This window comes from Dermacentor silvarum, chromosome 1, assembly GCF_013339745.2.
Source record: "Dermacentor silvarum isolate Dsil-2018 chromosome 1, BIME_Dsil_1.4, whole genome shotgun sequence".
NCBI lineage: Eukaryota > Metazoa > Arthropoda > Arachnida > Ixodida > Ixodidae > Dermacentor > Dermacentor silvarum.
This window is the reverse complement of record NC_051154.1, coordinates 334,727,155-334,749,858: the sequence shown is the minus strand read 5'-3', so window position 1 is coordinate 334,749,858 and position 22,704 is coordinate 334,727,155. Positions and strand designations below refer to the sequence as shown.

At 46.1% G+C, this 22,704-nt stretch overlaps 1 pseudogene; it reads left to right on the top strand.

Annotated features, from left to right (window-relative positions):
* Nucleotides 1-22,704, top strand: part of LOC119443449 (polyphosphoinositide phosphatase-like) — a 46,476-nt pseudogene that overhangs the window by 9,793 nt on the left and 13,979 nt on the right.

Here is a 22,704-nt window from a genome sequence, read left to right as displayed (position 1 = left end):
GGTTGCTGTTTAAATTTACTCAAATCACTTTGCTATCATTTGTGTAGCTTGCAACTTTTGCCATAAACTGAGGCAGGCTTTTCAATAAGGGGTGGTTCTGTTTTAAGTTAAAAAGCATGGTTCCTAACACAGATAGTGAGCTCCTTTGCTTTTCTGGCACATATAATGGGTGCACAAGGTACTTGAGGACATGTAATGCGTTCAGGGATGGCAATAATATTTCAGACAAGATTCTATGCATTTGTTCTAAATCTTTTCAGATTGTTTCTTTTACTGCTGTTTTCTACAGCTGTTGAACAAACCGATTCTAAAACCTCAATTATTGACTGAATTTGGCTTCAACAATGCCTGTAATCTTGGATTAGATGGTGTTGATATTGTACAGTGCTTCCACAATAGCAGCCTTTAGCAAGTCTTTAGCATTGTGTGGCTGCTTGTTAGTCTCCATCTCAGTGACACTTTCCATACCTAGAGGCATAGCAGGTTTAATTATCGGAAACTAGGATGACACATTGAGGGCGACATGGCCACAATTCACAGCCAGCCATTATTGGGCCATGCAGGCCGTGTGGGGTAGAGCAAATTCACGACTTAGCAGTGGCACTTAATAACCTCTTCTACAGAAAGCGTGACTGTTGACTCTGCCACCTGAAGCTGCTCGGTAATGGCCTTCATTGGCTCTTCGGGGTTCTTACGGTGGCCTGCACTTGCTGGAGAAACTCAACAACCTGAATGACGTCTGACCACTGTCAGCCCTTATTTCTCTATATCACAGATTGCAATAAGCCAGGGGTTCTCAGGTACGTTCATCCCAGGGAACCCTGCTAAGCTCCATAAAGTGCCAAGGAACCCCCCCCTCCCCCGATTTAACCGAATTATCGAGGGTATCAAGAAAACAAACAAATGCTGCACTACGTCAACACGCTTTTATTTACTCAATGAATCGTCAAATCTTGTTTCTATTTAGCACAAGACCAGTGCGGAAGCTGAAATTCTCTTTATCTCATGACTGATTAGCGCTAGCAGCGGCGAAGGCCTCGCGACATCCTTCGCGGCGCGCGTTTTCATCTGAGACGCGCTTTGCACCAACGGGCGCACATCCCGATTATTTTTTCGCCACTCAGCTGCTCGCCAACAAATTGTCCGTCCATCGCGATGTAGCCGGTGCTTTTTAACTTCGACAGCTTTGCACTGAGTAAAAGCGAAACTACTGCTTGCCGCAACCGCTGTCGACGAAACCGCGGCCGCTATATATCGACACGATCATGGACGGCGACCTTGCGGTTCAGAAGGCAGGCGGCTGATGCACGCGCCAAGTCAAAACGAAACTACCGTTCGCTGCAAGAAGTGTGGACGAAACCGCGGCCGCTATCGACGCGATCATGGACGGCCACTTTACGGTTCAGAAGGCAGGCGGCTGACAGACGCATCGAGTGAAACCGAAACTACCTTTCACTGCAAGAAGTGCGGACGAAACTGCGGTCGCTATCGACGCTGCCATCGGAGGCGACTACGCAGTTGTGAAGGCACGCAGCCGACGCGCGCATCGAGTGAAAACGAAACTACTATTTGCCGCAACCGCTGCGGACGAAGCTGTGGTGGTTATTGGTGGTTATCGACGCGATCAGAGATAGCGACTACGCACTTACGGAGGCACGCGGCTAGCCGCCAACGCGGTGTTACGCGCGGCGATAAACGCAAGAATAAAGGCTTTAAAGGCACAATTAGGCACGAAGTGCTTCGGCGTTGCTGTCAGTCACGTGCCGCGTACGATTGCCGCTGAGGACCACGGCGATGCGGACTGCGCCGCTTCGTTTCGGTTGGACGCTACGCCGTTCTTGCTCTTCTGCGGCGCGCGTTTGCGGTGCTCCGCGTTTTTTTTTTTCCCTCCAACGTATAGGTCAGTGCGCACGCTATCGGCACCTACCCTATCTACAAATAGGAGAAAGGCGCATGGTGGTAAGTTACGGCCTCCGAGATTCAAGTGCGAAAGCTTAGGCGCGTTGCCCGTTCTCAGAGGTTGGGTGGCTACAAGCTGCTTGCGTATTTATTGCGCAGTTCGCGCGTTGCTCTTACGCACTGTGATGTGCTTTTTGACACTCGGGCATGGGTATTGGAGGTTCTTTGGATCAAGCGCACCTCGTGTTCGCCGTTTTAGACACTTGTCGAGAGCGGGACCAGGGAAAATTTATCAGTGGCTCGCGGAACCCCGAGCAGGGGCCTGCGGAACCCGTAGGTTCCGCGGAACCCACTTTGAGAACCCATGAAGCCATTGACTTTTGTTTAAAATTTTTTAAAAAATTCTTAACATTCAAGAAAATGGTGATCTCCATGTTGCTGTGGTTGGTTTGTAAGGTGACTAAGACTGCGTGTATCTTAATTTCCTGTGTCAGACGGGAATTGCTACCCTAGACTAAATGTGCTAGATAGGCGACAGAAAAAGGTTCTTGAAGAAAGGTTGATGTCTGTGGCGATTTGAAGCGATATGCTCAAAAAGCTTGCCCACCTCGCATGTATTCGATCCCAGTAATAGCACTGAAATGTGTTGCATATGTTGCTTATAAGATCTTCACTCACTGAGACCACATGCTGGCCAGCTTATACGTCTAAACAAACTTTCTTATGTTGTATTATATACCCAATTGCAATCATCACTACTTCTACGGCTGTTGTCTGCTAAAGGGCGGGCCAGATTCAGAGCAGTGCAGCAGGGGCCGGTATTGTGTAGCGATGCCTTTTCCTGATGCCAGTGCCTTTCGACACTTTTCGTGTTCGTGAATTGCCGCTTTCGAAGCTCCACCCGAGGCAGAGAGTCGCTTGACCACTCATGAATGCAAAAAGCGCCGAAAGGAATTGTCATTAGGAAAAGGCATTGCTACAAAATATCGGCCCAGTTCTCATAGCCATGAGACAGCATCACAAGGCCAAATTTGCAAATGTGCAGATGTAGACTCTGCTTACACTTGTTTAATTTGCAGTGCAAGTAATACATCTGAAAAAGCATTTTTTGTATTACAAATATAATGGGCAGTAGTGACCAGTGTCATCATAGACATCATTACTTGTTATGCACATGAACATGTTGAGTAAGCTCACACTTTCACACCATTTATGAACTCTCTTGCAGTTTATGACTAAACTTCTCTCATTTAGGCACATGTTTTGCTGGATGCACAAAACCTAACTGGAGGTATGTGTGGAACTCTTACCTTCTAGAACCTGTGGAACTCCACAGACTGGCTTCTTTATGTTACACATGGCTTTGTTGGTCAGACAAGTATCCTTTTGTCTGCAAGGGCTGGAGGGAGAAAGCACTTGCAATCGAAAGTTTTGTAGCGAAAGCTACACTGGCCGCACTCTCGCCGTTTCGCTGTGGCTGGTGGCAGCACCGCGAGCTGAGCCGTTGCCTAGCAGCCGCTGCAGCTGGCTGGCAGCGTTTCTTTCTCTATGGTGTGACCACGCCGCAAGCGGTGTCTGACACGCGTCTTTCACCCGGCGAACTACTTCACTGAAGAGGGTCCGGAATGCCAAGCGCGCGAGGCTAGCGTCAGAGACTGAGGAAGAGCTAGCCGTTCGGCTCGCAAAATGCTTGGACTTGTCGGCTTATAATTTATATGTGGCTTATATCGATGAGTGTATACCTAAGTATAATAATTACAGCTAAATCAAAGGCTAACCAAGTGAAACCAAGACTTAACCAGGCTAAACCAAGCTTTCACTTTGCATATCCAGGATTAGCTGAGCTAAGCTGCAGCAATTTTTTTGAAATGTGGTTGCCACAGAATAGTTAAGTTCCTTCAGCTGTGTGTAGGTCTTTGTGACCTATTAAATGCATATCTCATCCCCAGCACAGTGTCGGTTTGGCAACAAAAATTTATTTATTTATTTATTGGTTTTGCATTGCAGGCAGGTATAACTGCGAGCTTTATGATGTAACTCATACGTCTAGTTGTAAGCCCTCTTGTTTTATTGTAAGCCCTCTAGACATTGTGTCCCTGATATTAGTGTGTACGGCCGTCCCATATATCTTACGCTTATTGCCTGCCATTCCCAGAAGTTTTCAGGTACAAGTTTTCTGGAGAGGGGTGCCAACTGTGAGGTTAGTAAGCCTATGTACCTGTACTTGCTTATTCAAAGCCTGCAAATCAACTGTCAATGCCTACATGATCGTGTGTACTGGGACGCATTTTATTGCACCGCATAACAATGGAAACAAGAAAACAAACATTATCTATTGCAGTGGCTAGGGCATACTGCAACAGAGCATAAGGCCACAGGTTTGATTCTCATCTGCAGAGGCTGCATACTAACGGGGTTGAAGTTTTATTGCATTAATTTAAACGTGTTTGACAGAACCATAAAAAAAGAATATACATTCGAACGAGGTCACTGTACAGTGATGACACCATTCATTGAAATAGTGGTGGCTGGAAATACAACTCCTTGAGGAACAGCACAACTAAAGGACAGCTGGCATACCATTCAGTGTTGGCTGTCTCCACAATTTTTGCATGTGCACCATTCAGTGTCTTAGTGTACTGCAGCTATGACATGTCATTAACTAACCCAGTTGTAAACACTACATATTAAGTAGCTCCAGATGGTCAAGATTAATTCAGCAATTCTCGCTATGCCCATCGACGCCGCAACGCGGGAACGCTAAGGTCGGCACTGCGAAAGACGACAGTTGTCACTCCGACTTAAGAGATGACCGACCCCAGCAACCTACCATCCTCAGGCAACGTTCTGCCTGACGCGGCCTCACGCCCACGAGACGTCACAGCTCTCCAGCTCCACCTGCCCACGTTCTGGCGCTCCACTTCGATCCCTCGGTTCCCGACAATACCTCTATTTAATTCAGGGTACGATGCTACATCGTGCACAGCTAAAGCATAAACTTGAAGCAGAAAAATTATGCTAATTTTATTATTTATTAGAAGAAACTTACGCACACAACACTGGGTCACAACTTTCTTAATCTATAATGTCTGAATAATATATAAGTAAGTATTATTGCTTTGTTTTCATCCAGCAGGGTCACATGGCATATGAAGTCGAAATGGAGCAAATTGTCCATGACTCCTCAGTTTCCTCCTTCACAATTAAGTGGCAATGTCACCTCGTTCATGCAAGTTCCGAGTTCAATTCCTTTAAGCTGGTCACAGGATGTCTAAAGAATGGTGCCTAAGCCAGCCAATAATGGTGCATCACAGTGTTCACTCATAGTATTGTAAGAGAGTCAAAGTGAAAAAATCTGTTATGAAATGACAGGAAGCAGCAATACCATTTTATGCTGTATTGGCAGCAGGTACTTTGACAAGCAGTGATCAGACTTATTCACAAAGTACTGCAGTGAAATTTTACCTTAGCTAAATTCGTTATGAGTATTACTATTGAACCAACTGCGGCAGAGCTGCAAGGCTAGTAATTGTATAATTTTATTGCGATAGCAATTATATGGACACTTCAACCGGATTTCTGCCGTCCCCGTCGCCTTGAGGTTCCCTATAGATAAAATCTTCGCCGCGCGCCGTATGCCCGAGCGGAAGCGTGCGGGGACGCGCGCTATCACGGAGAGCGAACGCACTCATCTCCCACGCGCAAGCAAGGAAGCAGGAAGCCACCCAGTGAACCACAAATATCCATTGGATGTACCACAAAAGACCAAATATCCAAGACATTTAACGACGTCCAGTTTACATCTATAGTATGTTCGACTAGTACGTGGCAGTCAAGGGTCATCCAGAGGACGTCGAATGTCCTTATGATTTGGACATCTCTTGCACATTCAAAGCTCTCGTGCATTGATCGTACATTGTGCGTTATGAGTCGATGCACGCACTATGCCGCAGAAATACAAGCAAATTGTCTCTAATGCCTAACAATGGGAAGCTAGGAGAGCAAAAGCATTAAATTAATTATTTTGCAATTTAGCACGACCTTTGCACGCACTGCTGGAGGTCTATAGTAACGTTGCTGCCGGACACCGCGCGCAAACGCCAATACTTTCGCCATTTTTTCGCTATGCTTTCGGTCTCGGTTACGTCATTTTCTTTCTCCATGCAAAGATGCTTTATTTTTCAGTTATATCTATTAGTACATTGTTGAAAATACGTAACCTTTAACTTGCTGATGTATTACGACATTTTATAAAGAAAAAAAGAAGTTTGAACTTGCAAAAGCTTTGACTTCGCATCGCCACTGATATCAATTCAGCAACACGCGCCTCGATGCAAGTGCGCAGCAATGTTAGGGTGGCTCGCAATGTTCCGGGCGCGAGTAGCGTGTGCTTTATTTGTGTCTTTTCGACTTTTGTGCGGTTGACCATGGCCCAAGTACGTATATACTCGGCAGAACTGTACAGTTGCGTGCTGAAATTTAGAGCTGTGCTTCTGACTGCTATTTGTGGTACGTTTGTTCGTCTAGCGAAGCGCTTACGGGAATGTTCTGGAGGCAATGTTTTGATGGTTAATTTTCGCGCATGTTTGTATCGCTTGGTTTCCAGCGTTCCTCTTCAAGTGTCAGGGATATTTCTCATTTGCAATGCCTATCTCTAAGCCTCTGGCAGCATTATGTTATTGGCACTTTTGTGATCTGAAAAGCTGCCTGACCAAGTTGCCTATCAAGATGAACATTCCATCTCTGGATTCTGCTTGCGTGGAATTTATTTTACCATATATTTTTCAATGCAGCTAGAAAGTACTTGCTTTCTATCTTGAATCCGGTGGCCCCAGAAGCAGGTGCTGGCAAGCAGGTCATGCACTTTTGGTCATTAATTAGTATGTGATACTACCTCTTACTAATCAGTTTTATTGTTAATTATAATTGTGGCACTGTGCCTACTAGTCATTTTCTCGTTACTTGTGTTTTAATAAAGTTCAATTTTCAAGAATCTGTTTTTGATTACGCTTTTTTTTAGATCCGCGTTTAACCTGTTTGTATACAGCGAGAACATGTAATGCATAATTTCATACATGTGCGTGGCTTGGGGCCGATCATTTTTGTAATAAAGCTTTATCAGTTGTATAAATAAAAAAGTAACATTGGTATGACATTGTGAGTTTCACTGGTGTGCTTTACCTAGTGCTTACTGAACTCACTATTTTTCATTTATCCATTGCAGGATTTGTAATGATGCATAATGATCAAAATGCGGATTTACGGTTTTCTTAGCACAGTTTTCGCATTTTAATGAGCGCTAGAACTATATATAAAAGTTGACAGTCACTTTAGCGAACACTGAAGAGAATGAAGGCGGAAGCCTGCGCACTCACGAAGCATTAATTAAATTATTTGTCATTCGCATGCGTTGTTACTTCTATTGTTTTCTCCTACCAAAGTTGTGGGCTTGAGTGCATAATTAACTTCGCCATAATTAACACCAATGGTTGCGGGCTCTACTCCCACCAAAGGTCGAGGGTTTGAGTGCCTTGATTGTATCTTAATGAACTTTGTCTTAATTAACACCAAAAGTCGTGGGTTCGACTTCCACCAAAGTTCGAGAGTTCGAGTGCCTTAATTAACTCTGCCATAATTAACTTGCCTTAAGTAACTTCGCTCTAATGAACACCCAAGGTAGTGGGTGTGACTCTACCTTCACCATGTCAATTGGAATCCAACTTGGAGATAATTTGGAGATGTGGCCGGTTCGCCCATATCTCCAAGTGGTTTCGACTCCCAACAAAGGCCGTTGGTTAGAGTGCCTCAATTAACTCTATCTTAATGAACTGTACCTTAATTTGCTTCGACCTAATTAACACCAAAGGTCGAAGGTTCAATCCCCAATTTTGGTGCTGCGACGCTGGACATCGGATTTTTCGACGATTGAGCCATCTAAGGATTTCACCTTAGTGTTGCAGTTTATATTTTCACATTCACACGTTTACACGTTAACAAAACATTCCAAGCAAAGTCACCAGCTACATGCCGACAATGGGGGTAACTGTGCCATTAGTGTGCCTCAGCAGATGTACCATCGAGGACAAATTAAATGCGAACAGCGGAGTGTGTGGCCTAAGCATAACTAAAGGTATACTGTGCATGTCGTCGGCCAGTCGTTGTGCACGTGCGTGGGGATGTAGTTCGCAAGGAAGAGTGCAGCGCTGCTCGCCCTATTGCGATAAACGTCACCCGTATTTTGTCCGAAAGTTGTTTTCTCATCTCTCCTCGGGCAGTGCCATACCCACCTGGCAGTACAGTGTTATGGTGAATAGCACCATCGCTACATCAGTAGCGTGATATAGCTGGCATGCACCCAGCTTGCTAACGTGCATTGCTTTGCTTTTGTTACCACCATCATAGCTGCCAGTGTCTAATCGTAATTTGAATAGTACGAAAAATGTATTGCATTGGATGCGCAACAACAGTGCTAGCCACCGATAGGAATCACAGATAATCACAGATAGGAATGGCACTGCAATGGCGGGGTGAGAATACAAGCTTCCAACAAAATACAGGTGACGTAATACGCACTAGGACAAGCAGCCCCGCACTCCGCATCGAAACCACATGCATGTGTACAATCATCGCTGGCCGACGCCACACACTGTGCTTTTAGTTACGTTTTGGCCACATTCGCATTTCATTTGTATTCAATAGTACATCTACTGTGGCACTCGCAGGTATACAGCTCATTATAGCGTCAGCAGGAAAGATCCACTAGATGTTCTATGGACCTCCTGCGTCCCCAAAAAGAACATTAGAGGTTACTTATGTCCAGCTGCAACATACTTTCAACGTTAGAGCAACGTGATCTGGATGGGACTTAGATTATCCATGGTACGTATTTGTAACGTTGTTTGGAGAAATATAGATATCTATAGGATGTGTGCAATGTCTCAAACATGACGTTCTATGGACATCTATGGTACATTAATGGTTCACTGGGCAGCGCCTGAGGGAGTGGGGGGGGGGCGCACTTCTACTCTTCCAACAGCCGCGCTCGTCGCTCGTCCGCACCGTCTCTTATCTCCACACGGCTCTGACCTTTATGCGCCGTGCATTCGCCGCTCAGTTTCCGTTGAAGCGATAGACCGCACGTACCTTCGCCCGCTGCGGCGTATGCTTGCTGCCAGCGTTTTGACAGTCGTCTGCAGTCATTCAGTGTGATCTATTCGTGTTTGTTTGTGCGCGCTCACACCACGCTTATTCATTCAGTTGGTAATAGTCGGGCCACATTTTCCAACGCACGCTACACATGCAATGCAGCGCGGATCGGCAGTGCAGCGCTACAGGTGTGTCCCTTCACACGCACTGCCCACGGGAAGCGCTTCTCATCAACACCACCGTTTCACACGCGCCTTCTCGTGGTCATCGAGTCTCTCTTCATGTCGGTCTACTTACGCCGCAGCACACCTGCTTACTTAATCAGCTCATATTTACTACAATTCATATTGCTACCAAAGCCGCTCACCTTACTTCGTATGACATTGCTGTGTTGCTATCGCATTCATTGCTTCGCCCTTAGGGCGAAACTGTGACATTTTTTTCTTATTAACAGCCTTTTACATAGCACCTAAGGAGACGATGCGTGCACCAGAAATAGGCAGATGGTGTTTAGCAGATACGACGCAAATCCCAGACATGGCTTCTGAGATTTTCGGTGCACAGCAAGTGTCGGCCGAATCTCGGGCATCATGCCGATAAGCCATGTGGGTTTTGAACGTTGTGGGTTCTGCATTATTTCCGGCAAGTGGCATCATTAATGGATATTTTTTCTAACTATTAGTGACTCATCCACTCCACTCGCATTTCAACCATAAGGTTTTGCATGAGTTGGCCTTTAACTGAGGTGTCTGCTTGGTGCACGTGCAGTGGACCTGGTGGACCCATACTGCTTTGCAGCGGGTCAGCAATTCAACCTGCTGCTGCGGCAGTATGGTGCACCTGTCGTCGTGCTCAACCTGGTGAAGAAGCGTGAGAAACGCGCCACGAGAGCCTCCTCAGTGACCGCTTTTTGGACAGCATTGGGCCTCTTCGATTATGCAATCCCGGACTGTCCGCAAACCGTCCGCGGCTTCCGGTCTGACTAGCCCTGACAAAAGAGCGCGTCACAGTCACGTGATCCAGCTGTCGGGGACTGTCCGAGATTTCGGTTGAAGCATCGCGACCGGAAGTCACTCTCCTGGCTGCTGTCGTCTGCTCTTTGCTACGCGTAGATAGCCCCCTACCCAGCGTTTTTATTAGCGTGGCCTCCGCAATGGTGCAGTCTCAGAGGCGTACGCGTCGCCGACGCAACCATGAAGCTAGCACAGTGTAATCGTAGCCTGGGCGCGTAGAACGTTTTCGCAAAGTGCAGTTTATTACGTCGATCGCGCTAGCCAGCTCACTGCCTGAGAAATTTAAGTGGAATTCCCACACGGACGTAAGAAAAATCGTGGTGGTGGTGAAATATATTTATTGGCCCCAAAATTGCTGTGGAGAGACTCCGAAATCATGGTCGTGCCACGTCACTGTTCATACAGAAAGCACCCGCCTACATCCTCAAAGCTCGCGAGACCGTCTGCTAATTAAAGGCCCGACGCGTGAGAGAGCGCGTGTACACCGTCTAATAATCCTGCACGTCAAAAATCAAACGCTCGAACTTGGTAGCAGAAGGGATCAACATGTCTGTTAACAGCAATCCGCGAATATCACCCCAGCTACCGGCATGAAATACGCTAGTTTCACTTACCTGAAAAGCAAAATTTACCTGCAATGAGCATGACAGATTTCGTGAAACACAGTAAGAAAAGCAAGCATGTGCACCTGATCGCTGTGCTTCTTTCTTTAAAAAAATGCGAAGACTAAAGCTACAGCAATTAGACGGCTCGTAAAAAACTTGCATGATGGCACACAAAGCACCGATGTAACAGAAGCGATAACTCAATGCACAGTAGTTGCCGTCTGGAGCGCGCAAAGTACGCAGAAGCACACGGAATCTTTCACAACATGGCGTCAAACACCACGCGCGCTGCCGTCGTCTGCTAGCTACTTGCGCTTGTCCGAGCAAACATCTGCTGACAGCTCCAACAGTCCGCGGGCAGTCCGGAACTTCCGGTCCGTCAACAAACGAACGCGCTTCTGACAACATTCGGACTAGTGGGCGGAGCTTCGGAAGCTGTCCGAGCAAAATCGAATGCGGCACAGCAGTCCCAAGCAGTCCGGGACTGTCAGGGACTGATAATCGAAGAGGCCCATTGACTTCCATAACCAGTTCCTCTCTCGTTCACAACCACATTGCCTTCGACATGGCTAGAAACAACAAATCGTTAGTATTCCTGCTGCACTTACCTGCCTCGTTTCTTTACTGAACCTAGTTGTAAAATTTTACCTGCAAAGCTTCATAAAATAAGTTCTTCACGGTGCATTATTGAGTCAGACACAGCTTAACATTTTCAGGGTTTAAAAAATTAACATCAAGTTTCGTAGGCCCTTCCATATTTCTTCAGTCGGTACTTATTAGATATACAAGTATAGTTGTAAGTATAATGTGCACAACACTCATAATCAGTCTTGGGCATTATAAGTAGGGTTGCAAAGGCCTTGAAGGCAGAATGACTGATCTTGATGTTGGTCAAAATGCACTACTGGAACTTCAGACACAGGAACAAAGGGCATTTCTCTGTCTTTGTTGTTCCAGTAGCATGTTTCAGTCAACAGTAACAATGAACTAGCCACAACCTTAGCTCATGTAATGCAATAGAGATCAAGGGAGGAGTGATGCTGATTCATACGAGGCAGCTTTAGTTGCATGTACTTAATGTGCAGAAGGCCTGATGGCATAAAAGGTTTGCATACAGTAGAGGTTAGCCTGCAGTGGGTTGGAAATCTTTTACACAAGCTAAGAATTTGGCGTACACCATTTTCAAAATTTTATCAGTGCCAGTAGGAGGCTGGTTACTTAAGATTTTTGCTGGACCAATACATGGCATTCGCCAATGCAAAAAAGCAGCCAATTTGATGGGTCGCCTGTCAGACATCACGCACCACATCCTGTGCAAGATGGGCATATTCCACACCCATGGCAGCCAGGTTGGTCCCCTGCCTACGCCCTGCACGCTTGGAGGTGCCATGGCCACCTACGGATCACGGCTGTAGACGGATGTTGCCCGTGTCATCGTGTTGACTGATTGGATAACACCAACACAGCCCAGTATGCCCTCGGCGAGTGTGCTTTGGCTTTTCAGGTAGATACTGCATGTACGACAACGGAGCACTGCTGCAAATAGCACACTCTCTTAAGAGGGCCTTGCAGAAATTATGTTCAATGAGTAAATAAATGAGCCCTCTCATCGCAGAAACCAGGGTGACATAGAAAAGAGATAACGTAAGTGCTCGATCTCAACAAAACATTCAAATTTTTTTGTCGCCTAATATTCCACACCCATGGCAGCCAGGCTGGTCCCGTGCCTGGAGGTGCCATGCTGGGAGGTGCCATGGCCACCTACGCACTGGGCCTGATTTTTGTTAGCCCCAACCATATAAGCCAAGGAAAGCATAGGGGGTAGTTATTTGTTGCTTTAATTGAAGTGTAGAAATTATAAAGTAGAGGGAAATGAAAGTGGAGGAAAAATTAACTTGCCGCCAGTGGGAGCTGAACCCGGAAGATGTGGGTTCGGCTTCTACTGGTGGCAAGTTGTTTTTTCGTCCAAGTTAATTTCTGACACAAGTTGAGAGTAAGTGCTTGTGGGAGCTCTTTCACGTTTGTCTATTGTGGTGCTACTTTTCACTCTGTCACCATATTGACCATCGTACCTTCTCAACAGCACATTTGCCTAGGCCCATAATGTGCCTTCACACACGGCAGCACACACAACATTCTACAGAAGTGGTGAATTGTTCTTTCCTGCAGTCATTTGAAATTGCAGCTATTTTAATGCGAAAGCATTATATGCCCCATTACATGAAAATCGTACCAAATTACGGTACCAAAAATGGCCTAATAATACCTTTGAAAAAAAAATTTGGTAAATTGCGATCTGGGTGGGAATCGAACCCAGGCCTCTGGGCTGCGAGATGAGCACACTTCCCCGACACCACAGCGGCTCCACGGTTCTGGTTGACCAAAGGTGTACCTAGTTCGTGCGTCATTGCCCATGTCACGTCATAGCTATCTGGCTGACTAAATGTGTGGCCTAGTGTGTGAGTCGTTGTGCACGCAGGCGAAAGCTCGTGTGCACAAGGAACGTGCGGAAAGGAACATTTCACCAAACGGTCTATAATGCTTTCGCATTCCCACACGTAAGCAGTCTTAAGTGTGCCTGTCGATTATTTTTTTTTTGTCGCGGTTTGGCACAAACCTCAAGTTAAGGCACTAAATTGTGCCTATTACTGAATATATTGTTTGTTAACATTGTAATGACTTTGTTTTAATGTTAGGTACTTGATATTACATATTGGTATCAGAAATTGATTTGTTGAATAGCTGATCATTAAAGGCAAACGAGTATTGTTTCCTGCACTTTCTTTTGAAGATTTTGTTTGTTTCCTTACGAGCAGTCCAGAGATAAACATATTTTATTTGAGCTATTGAAGTGTTCAACGTTTGTCCACAGATACATGTGTGTCTTGTGTGTGAACTTATGCATCTAACTATAATTGTCACATTTTGAAACTAATATTATGTAGTGAGGAAGAATACAGCGCATAGTTTGAATGTATGTTATCAAGCATGCTTGTTTCTTTGCATAATGATCTGTTATGTTTTGTGCAGCTGAATGGTCTTGGTGTCCTGCCAAAGCCTGACCTGTTCTTCGACACCGACAGTGTTCGGTACGGCATAAATTTAATGTTGAATTTGAATTGAAATATCTGAGCCGAACTGGTATGACTTCAGTTTCTCTTGCTGACGGCTGTAAAGCAGGTTTGGTTAGCAATGAACCATCAAAATACCAGCATTACACATTTGATTATCTTTGTTCTGCAATATGTTGGAGGTTCTCTATGTGGACCATGGGTGACACCCTGGCCTTGCAGTGTGGTGGTTCTCAGCTGGTCCACCGAGTCAAGAAATACCGGAAGATTTTGCCGCTATCTTCACACTCGAGGGACATAATGCAGACCTTCTCCCGGTACATCAGTAATACATAATACATTCTCAGGTTAGAACTCCTCATTGTGCACACAGTAATGCACAGTGCAGTTCACTGTCAAAAGGGAACACACAAATTTGCACCTCTCTTTGTTGGTGATCTAGCTACAAATTCCAGCAGAACCTATATCAATGCACAGCACAGGTGTGTAGAAAAGTGACAGTGCCCTAACCGCAATTTATTTACAGCAAAATCGGGCAATTCCCGCTTGCCAGAGGAGAACATTTACATGTGATCTGCACTCACGTGTTCCATTTTAACAGTGGACTACACAGTACAGTACTTACGGCTTATTCTAACTGGAAATAAAACCAATACAACTTGGCCATTTCTTAAATTTTACCAAAAAACAGTTGCTTATAAATGCAGACATCTGTGATTAAAAAATGCTGACTATACCAACTATACTGAAGTGCATAGTGTACCGATACATAATGCACCAGTTACAAGTTGCATGGAATGAGTGTAAGTATATTTATTTTTCGCAGCTCCCATGGTTCTTAATCTTTTGTCTATAATAGTACCTTATCTTAAAATGTGACAGATATTAGTATTAACAGCATGGTTAGTAGTGAACAACATACTTACTGCTGTTTCGTTACTTGGACTCAAATTAATTTGCATTGGCACTCTCCAGCGATAGCTTCCTGTGTGCTCATTCTAGTTACGTAGTCATCCATTGATGTACAGTAGCCGACCGATTTTCTAGACTTCGTGGGGACTGAAAAATATTACGAAAAATCGAACAGTCCCCCAAGAGAAAAAAAATTATGAGGCTTCGAGCGGCTTAAGCAAAATGTTGCAGTTTCGCCCACAAGGCAGAGCACCAATTGCGATAGCAACTTAATAGACAGCGATACGAAGTAAGGATGTTAGTTTATCGGCCGTATAAAGTTGTAAATATGCGCTTACTGACTAAATAAGCACGGTGTCACGCGCGCACAGGTTACATGAACACATCTCGCTCGATGACCGCGGAAACTCGTTAAAACGCTGGAGTGCAAAGTGCACCAAAAGCAGCGGGCAAATTGACCTTCGCGCTGTCTATTCTCTCGCTTCAACGCAAACGTCGAAAAAAAAAGAAAAACAGCGCATACGAAGCTGCTGGCACTCGGCGCACGCCCTTTGTACCCATCGCAGATTGCTTTGAAGATGAGTCCCCCACGGGCGCACACTTCGGCGGCACAGCAGATCGCTTTCAAGATACGGTGCCTTCGCGGCAGCTCCGTCGGCAGCAGCCGCAAGAGCTGAACGCAGCTCCCCACCGTCTCTGTCGCCTTCTCCCCGTGCCCCGCGAACGAACAAAGTCCGCGCGCCTCTTTCACCCGTGCACAGCGTACGGAGCATGTTGCAAGAAGATAGGTGCTCCAACTAGAGTTACTGTATATGCTACCAAAGGGAGCATCGGATCACCTTCCTTCTTGCACCGTGGGACGGAGCAACCGAAACTTGAAAAACAAAACAAAACTGATTCCACTTAAGTGATTATGGTGATAGTGCTGAGGTGACCGGGGAAAAAAAGCAAGTGCCGCTTTTTGGAACGTTTTGTTGACCAGATAGAGTGGGCATGGCCCGCTCTATACGCAGATAGCATGCGTACTGATCTTGAAGGCTATACAGGGGGCCACTGGAAGCCAAGCCAGCAGAAAATCCAACATGGCGGCCCCTAAGGTGGTTTTTTAAGATCGGGTAGCGTTACAGTGTACTACAAGGGGGCAGTGGGCTGAATCTCCGCCGGTTACGCTGGAGGTGGTGGATAAGTACAAATATCTTGTAGTGTGCATAAACAATGGGGCTGAGTACCTAACGGAACATGAAAAATATGTGACGGCTAAAGGTAGCAGAAATGCAGCTGTGATGAAAAATAGGGCACTGTGGAATTACAATAGGTACGAAGTGGTGAGAGGGATTTGGAAAAGGGTGATGGTCCCTAGTTTGACTTTCGGCAATGCGGTCCTGTGCATGAGATCAGAGGTTCGAGCAAGGTTGGAAGTTAAGCACCGAGGGGTAGGTAGACTGGCTCTGGGAGCACACGGAAATACACTAAATCAGGGGGTACAGGGTGACATGGGATGGACGTCATTCGAGGGCAGGGAAGCCAGCAGCAAGATAGAATTTGAGGAGCGATTGAGAGAAATGGCAGAAAAGCGGTGGGCAAGGAGAGTTTTCAGTTATTTGTACATGAGGAATGTTGATACAAAATGGAGGAAGCTGACCAGAAAACTGTCAATCAAATATTTGGACTGCAGGAGGGGTGCAAACCAGGAAACAGCGGTTAAGAAAAAGGTTAAGGAAACAGAGAGGGGTCTGTGGAAAATGGGGATGCAGACGAAATCAGCACTGGGAACATACCGAACTTTCAAGCAAGAAATTGCCAAAGAAAATATCTACGATAATTCTAGGGGAAGCTCTTTGTTGTTTGAAGCCCGGACGGGATTATTGCGGACTAAGATGTACCGAGTCAAGTACCAAGGTTGTGCTGTGCACGTTGTGCTGTGCGTGTGGAGAAGAAGAGGAAACGGCTGAACACCTCATACTTTTCTGTAAAGGGCTTAACCCTACAGTGCAAGGCAACGGGGCTGATATTTATTGCGATAGCAATTATATGGACACTTCCACCGGATTTCTGCCGTCGCCGTCGCCGTGAGGTTCCGTATAGATAAAATCTTCGCCGCGCGCCGTATGCCCGAGCGGAAGCGTGCGGGGATGCACGCTGTCACGGAGAGCGAACGCACTCTATCTTCCACGCGCAAGCAAGGAAGCGGGAAGCGAGCGCCGGAGGGAGCGGGGGGGGGGGCGCATTTCTACTCTGCCCACAACAGCGCTCGTCGCTCGCTCGCACCGTCTCTTATCTCCACACGGCTCTGACCTTTATGCGCTTTGCATTCGCCGCTCAGTTTCCGTTGAAGCGATAGACCGCACGTACCTTCGCCCGCTGCGGCGTATATGCACTTGCTGCCAGCGTTTTGACAGTCGTCTGCAGTCATTCAGTGTGATCTATTCATGCATGCTTGTGCGCGCTCACACCACAGTAAATAACCAAACAGAGGTTATCTGATTGGTGGATAAAATCAAGGCAGGGGTGAAATTTCACCCACCACAAAGTACAAAATAGGTTAATAGTCATGGCTAGGTGGCGTATGCCACCGCCCAGTTTAAAGGGTTCAGCCTCATCCATCTATCCAGCCGGGGGCTATGCGATGCAGCGGCTCCACGAATGTCGCCAATATGAGCTTCTCTGATAGGCCGAGCGGCGGCGCTGGCGTCGGTTTCAATGGAACGTGGGTGCGACGGCGCAACTGCCCAGTGCCCGATCATATTAGTTGGAGTTTCTGAGCTGCGTTGTTTTTCCTGTGGACGTCATCGCGTGGGGTTTTTTTTTCCTTCAGTGTTTTTTTCGCACATAGCCTGCAAGAGAGTAGTATGCCTTACATTAACTGAGCCATGCCGCGGCATCGACACAACCACTGTTACGCGCCTGGGTGCCACACAGGCTATGTTTATGTGAAGGATGGGCCAAAGGTGTCCTTGTTTGGCGTCCCAAAGGATAAAAATAGGCGGAAAGAGTGGGAAAAGAACTTCCATAGAGCTGACAAGCACCTGGACAACACGAGTGCAGTATGCAAGCTCCATTTCGAGCAAATTTTGTGCTCAACTCCAACGCAGTTCCTGATCACTGTGAATTGTCTTTCTTTTTATGGTCTAGTTAGGTCAGTTAGCGAAGGAAACTGCAAGGAAGGTACACTGGCCTCCTTAGTGGAAGTTGACTCTCTCGAAGCATCAGGTGACAGAAATGAGTGCAGTCAAATTGCTGCTAGCGCTACTGCCACAGAGGCCACACAAAACGTGGTACCCCAGCATTGCATGGGCCTGCGTGTTTCAAACGACCATATCCAGCACGTGGCCAGAATCGACTCGAGGCTCACTTACCACATTGCGGGCTATGTTGCGCGGAAGTGTATTGTCAATTCTAGCACAAAATGCCAAGAATGCATAAAGTTGCTTACTATGACGCCACCAGGCGAAAGTTTTCAACTTGTCTGGCTAACAAACTCCTGTGACCGAGGAGGCCTCCTTTATCCCTCCAGTCAGCTGTATGGCTTTGTGAAAAAGCTAGAGGATCTTTTCACAGAATGCTGCTGTCAGAGTGAGCTACACTCTGACTTCCCTCAAGCAGGTTGAGCTAACTTGAGGTAACTACCGTGAGCTTCGTTGCAGACGTTGGTTTAACGTCTCGTACGTCAACAAGTTCCTCGGAGTTCTGACGTGGCCAGGCGGCCCAGGCGATACTGGACAGCACTAGCCCCCCAACGGCTTCTCAGTAGCGCATAGGTTCAGCTTCTAGACTAAATAGCAAGGCCCAAAACCTGCGCTTAAATAGCCTCACCTTTCCCTAGTTCCCTATGTAGGGAAACTGCCGGTATGTAGAGTTCTCCTAATTCACGGCTCCTAGCTCCCAAAAGTCTTGGCCGCGGCCTTTTCACCATGGACGAAAAACGGCCGATTCTCATCTCTCCCCAGGTCAAGGGCCAAGGTCGATCCCTATCACGTGCTCTACCACGCGGACGCGCACGCACACCTCGGGGTCCGTAATCGGCGTGTCGCGTCTTGAATCGAGATCGCACCCTGTGAGGCCACGACGCTTTTGACACCCGTAATTCGGCGTGTCGATGTCGAGTAAATTATGCGCTGCACAGTCAGGAGCCCACGTTTTTGACGCCTGTAATTCGGCGTGTCGTTAATCAGCGTCAAAACCACTCGAAAATATGGCGCTCCGTGACAGCGAGTGTGGGCTCAAATGACCTACTTTTGTTCAGGCTTGTTTATAAAAAAGAAGGGAAACAGAGGCGTCCGATTTTTACAAGTTACAATCATATGAAGCCACCAAATAATGACACTAAGGAAAGCATAAGATGAATTACGTGTTTTAATTGAAATGTAGAAATAGCCATTTCATAAGTGAACCAACGTGCATTGTCTAATTTCATTAAAGGGGTCCTGAGCCACCCCTCGAGCTTGGTGAAATAACATAATAACATAACATAACATACGCTGCTGCGAACAGCTCAGCCAAGTTTTGCTGTCGTACGCAGTGCGTGGAGCTCGCAAGCGTAGCGTGGTCACCTTTCTCTCAAACGCTCTCTTTTCAACAGAAGCCATGTTCCTCACTGTTTTTTGGACGCTTTACTTCGTAATAAAGCAGATTCCCATATGCGACTGCTATTGGTAGCTGCGTTCAGCAACATAGCGTAGATACCACGACCGCCACGAAGTGCCGCCACGAGTCACTGGCTAAGCACACTGCGGCTCGCCGAGTAAAACCGCATTTGGCTTATGTTTAGCGCATCGTAGGCACCAAAATCAGAAGTCATGGCATCTATGTTAACATCCAAAATTAAAATTGAACTGCGTGCCATTGTGACATTTAGAAGGCAGAGCATTGTGGCCACGCTCCACTCCGCCGTAGCCTTCGCAGTGGAAGGCATTGAAGAAGGAACGGGAGCACAACGGAGGCCATGTTTGATTGCCAATAACTCCGCTTCTGCTGAACGCATGGAAGTACTTTTTGCAGCAAAGTATTTCTGAAATAGCCTATTTTCACTTCAAATGCCTTTCTCCACTTCGATAAAAAGTGGTTCAGGGCCCCTTTAATGAGCATTTCGCGCTTTGTTTTACGATAGCACAAGGTACTTACAAGCATGTGCTGTTAACCTTGCCATTCGTATCTTTTTTATCACTTTTAATGTGGAAGCATTTTACAGGAGGAGGTTTGTGGTTCACGATAGGGGCATGTTGAAAAAAACTTTTCCCCACCTTGGTATTGTGGAGGGGAGGCTGCGGGCACTGTTTAAGGAAGAGCACTGCCAGTGTGGATAGGGTTTTGTTGTGCCACTAGTTGACTGCAAGAAGAGGAATGAGGAGGGCAAACAGGGCATTGGAGCAGTGCTGATTGGGTCAAACACCACACTGACGCTGTGTGGAACGATGGGCTAGTGCTCCTTGGAATACTGTGTTGCTCGCTAAAAAAGTTGATTGAGGCAGACAGTGCAGCAGCATTGGAAGGGACACTGCGTAATAACCTGAACAGCTTGTCCTAAGAAGATTCTGACTGAAGCCGATGTGGTCAACCAACACAACCCTGTGGCGAAGCCTCGTCATGTGTCCCAGATTCCCAAGCAGTGGGCGACTTATTTGGTGGATAATTAAACATATGTACTTCCAAACACCACTGTGTAATAACCGTTTGAGTACAATCGAGCGCCGCTACAACAAAATGGCCTGCGTAACAAAGGGATACTTGTGTCCCGGTTCTATTGTGAGCGGTTCAGTGCATGAGCTTTACAACATATAAAAAGTGAATTCGGAGACCCCAAGCACTACTTTATAAAAGTGTTCACCGATACCTACGAATTCTCATGTCGGAGTACGTCATGCACGTAGCCAAGGGGTACACTGCTTCAGTACACATCTCACTCAACGTAACTCAAGGAGCCCCACAAATTCTTACACTTTAAGTTTGGAAAGAAGCCATGATGGTTTGGCAAAGGAGATTTGTATTAATGGCAGCATTGAAAATTTTTGTGTCCGTACTTGCCTAAACAAGTCTATCAAAGGTCTCTTTCATACATGATAGAAAATGTTGCCTAGTGCACCTACACTACTGTTAGCTTTTTAGTTCAAGATATTTGCTCATTTATGCGTAATGCAGATTTCTCTCCATTTTCAGTTACACTTGCTGGTTTGATGAAGTTTCCATGTCTCTGCCTTTTGCTGTTGAAGAAAGTTAATTATTAGACCTTCAGGCTGCCATTTTGTATCAAGACTTAAAGAAGGTGCAGAAGTTTCTTATACTTTACTCCTGAAATATATCAGGCTTAATTACAATTACCCAATGATGGCAGTGGACCATTGAATGCCACCATGTTGCAGTTGCTGAAAAGGTATAGCCTAATCACAGTTTGACATTGAGTGATACATGGGGCTGTTTTCAGGTTCTCTTAGCTCATTTCTTTTGACTGCTAATACGAATGTTGGGTGACAAATTTTCTGATGCTATTTTGCATTTCTTCTCAAACAGAGCTGAAGTACCACGGCAAATCACTTTTGGAAGTGATGAAACTGGAGGTCACCAGTGAGAAAGTAGATGGCTTTGTGGAGCTGTACAGGCCATATGAGATGTCAAGCCTCAACACAGGTTCATGCTTAACCTGAGCCATTCTGTCAGGTAGCGCATCCTTTCTGAACATGCTTACTTAGGCAGGCAGCTGCTTGCGTTTGTGTCGAGAATTACAGTATATAACTTAAAAATAATAAAAGTGTCTTGAATTTTAAGCCTTATACACCTTATAGCCCCATAGTTTATTCTTTCTCTGTGACTACAAATAATCTCTCTAGCTATTGCTTTTACTTAAAATTAGGGGCGTGCCATAATTCAAAACTTTCGAATAGTGAATCAAACAGTGTCTTATTCGATTGGCTTCGAATCGAATAATCACTATTCGTAAATGCGAATATTTTTCCAATACTTTTCGAATATTTCAAAATGTCAAGTGTGCCCAATTAAACATAAAGTTGGAGCAAAAGTACAGTAATTGTTCACCCCGCGGGCATGGCATATAGACATAAAACATGAGAACTTGCGTAGTGGAGCAGGCTACATTGCTTAGGTAGCCATACTTTACAGGGTATATATATATATATATATATATATATACAGCTATCATTTGCACTCTCTGAAGAGTCCTCTGCGCATGAAGGAACTACTTGTTTGCTCCTAATGCTCCATTTGTGCTTTTAATAAACAACACTTCTTAGCATACTATGTAATCACAGAAACTTGCTAACTTTAAGAATACAGTCAAACCTCTTTATTACGTAGTTGGCCGGGAACAACATTTAGGTATGCACGAAACAATGTATGAATTAACCACCACTGCCAGTTTAGCGGCCACTTACCGGCCGGAAAAGAACTACATCACGATGCTCTCAAACACACACACTCAGACAGGCTTTATTTGTGGGTAGGCAGCAAAAAATCGGTAATCTTCACTTGCCGCCATGGCAGCCTTGCCGCGACGACGTCATCATCGATCTCGGTAAGGCCGTGAGCCAGTTTGTCCATGAGGGTCCGATTACGAACTAAATTAACAAGCACGGTGTAACGCGGGCTCAGGTAAACATGAACACGTCTCGCTCGATGATCGTGGAAATTCACTCTCAAAACACTGGAGTGAGGAGGCACGGCAGCAGCAGCGAGCATGCTGCCTCTTGTTCAACGTGAATTAGACGTCGAAAGTACAGCGCATATGAAGCTACCGGCACTAGTTGCACTTTGTCTGCAGCACGATGGTAGAATCACCGTGGTCTGCAGATCGCTTTGAAGATGAGGCCCACGGGGCGTGCACTTTTTCCACGCCACAGATCGCTTTCGAGCCCACACTGCTGCCGCCGAAGTAAACCCCTCCCTTTCGCGCCTCCCCCTTCTTACTTCACGCGCAACAGAAGCAGCGCGCTTCCGCCCCGCCTTTCTCCCTTGCGCGCGCGAGATTGAGTTGGCTGACCCTCACAAGCTTTCACTCGCACATACTACATACGGTGCGCCGCAACGATGTTGCCATGTTTGGACTTTATA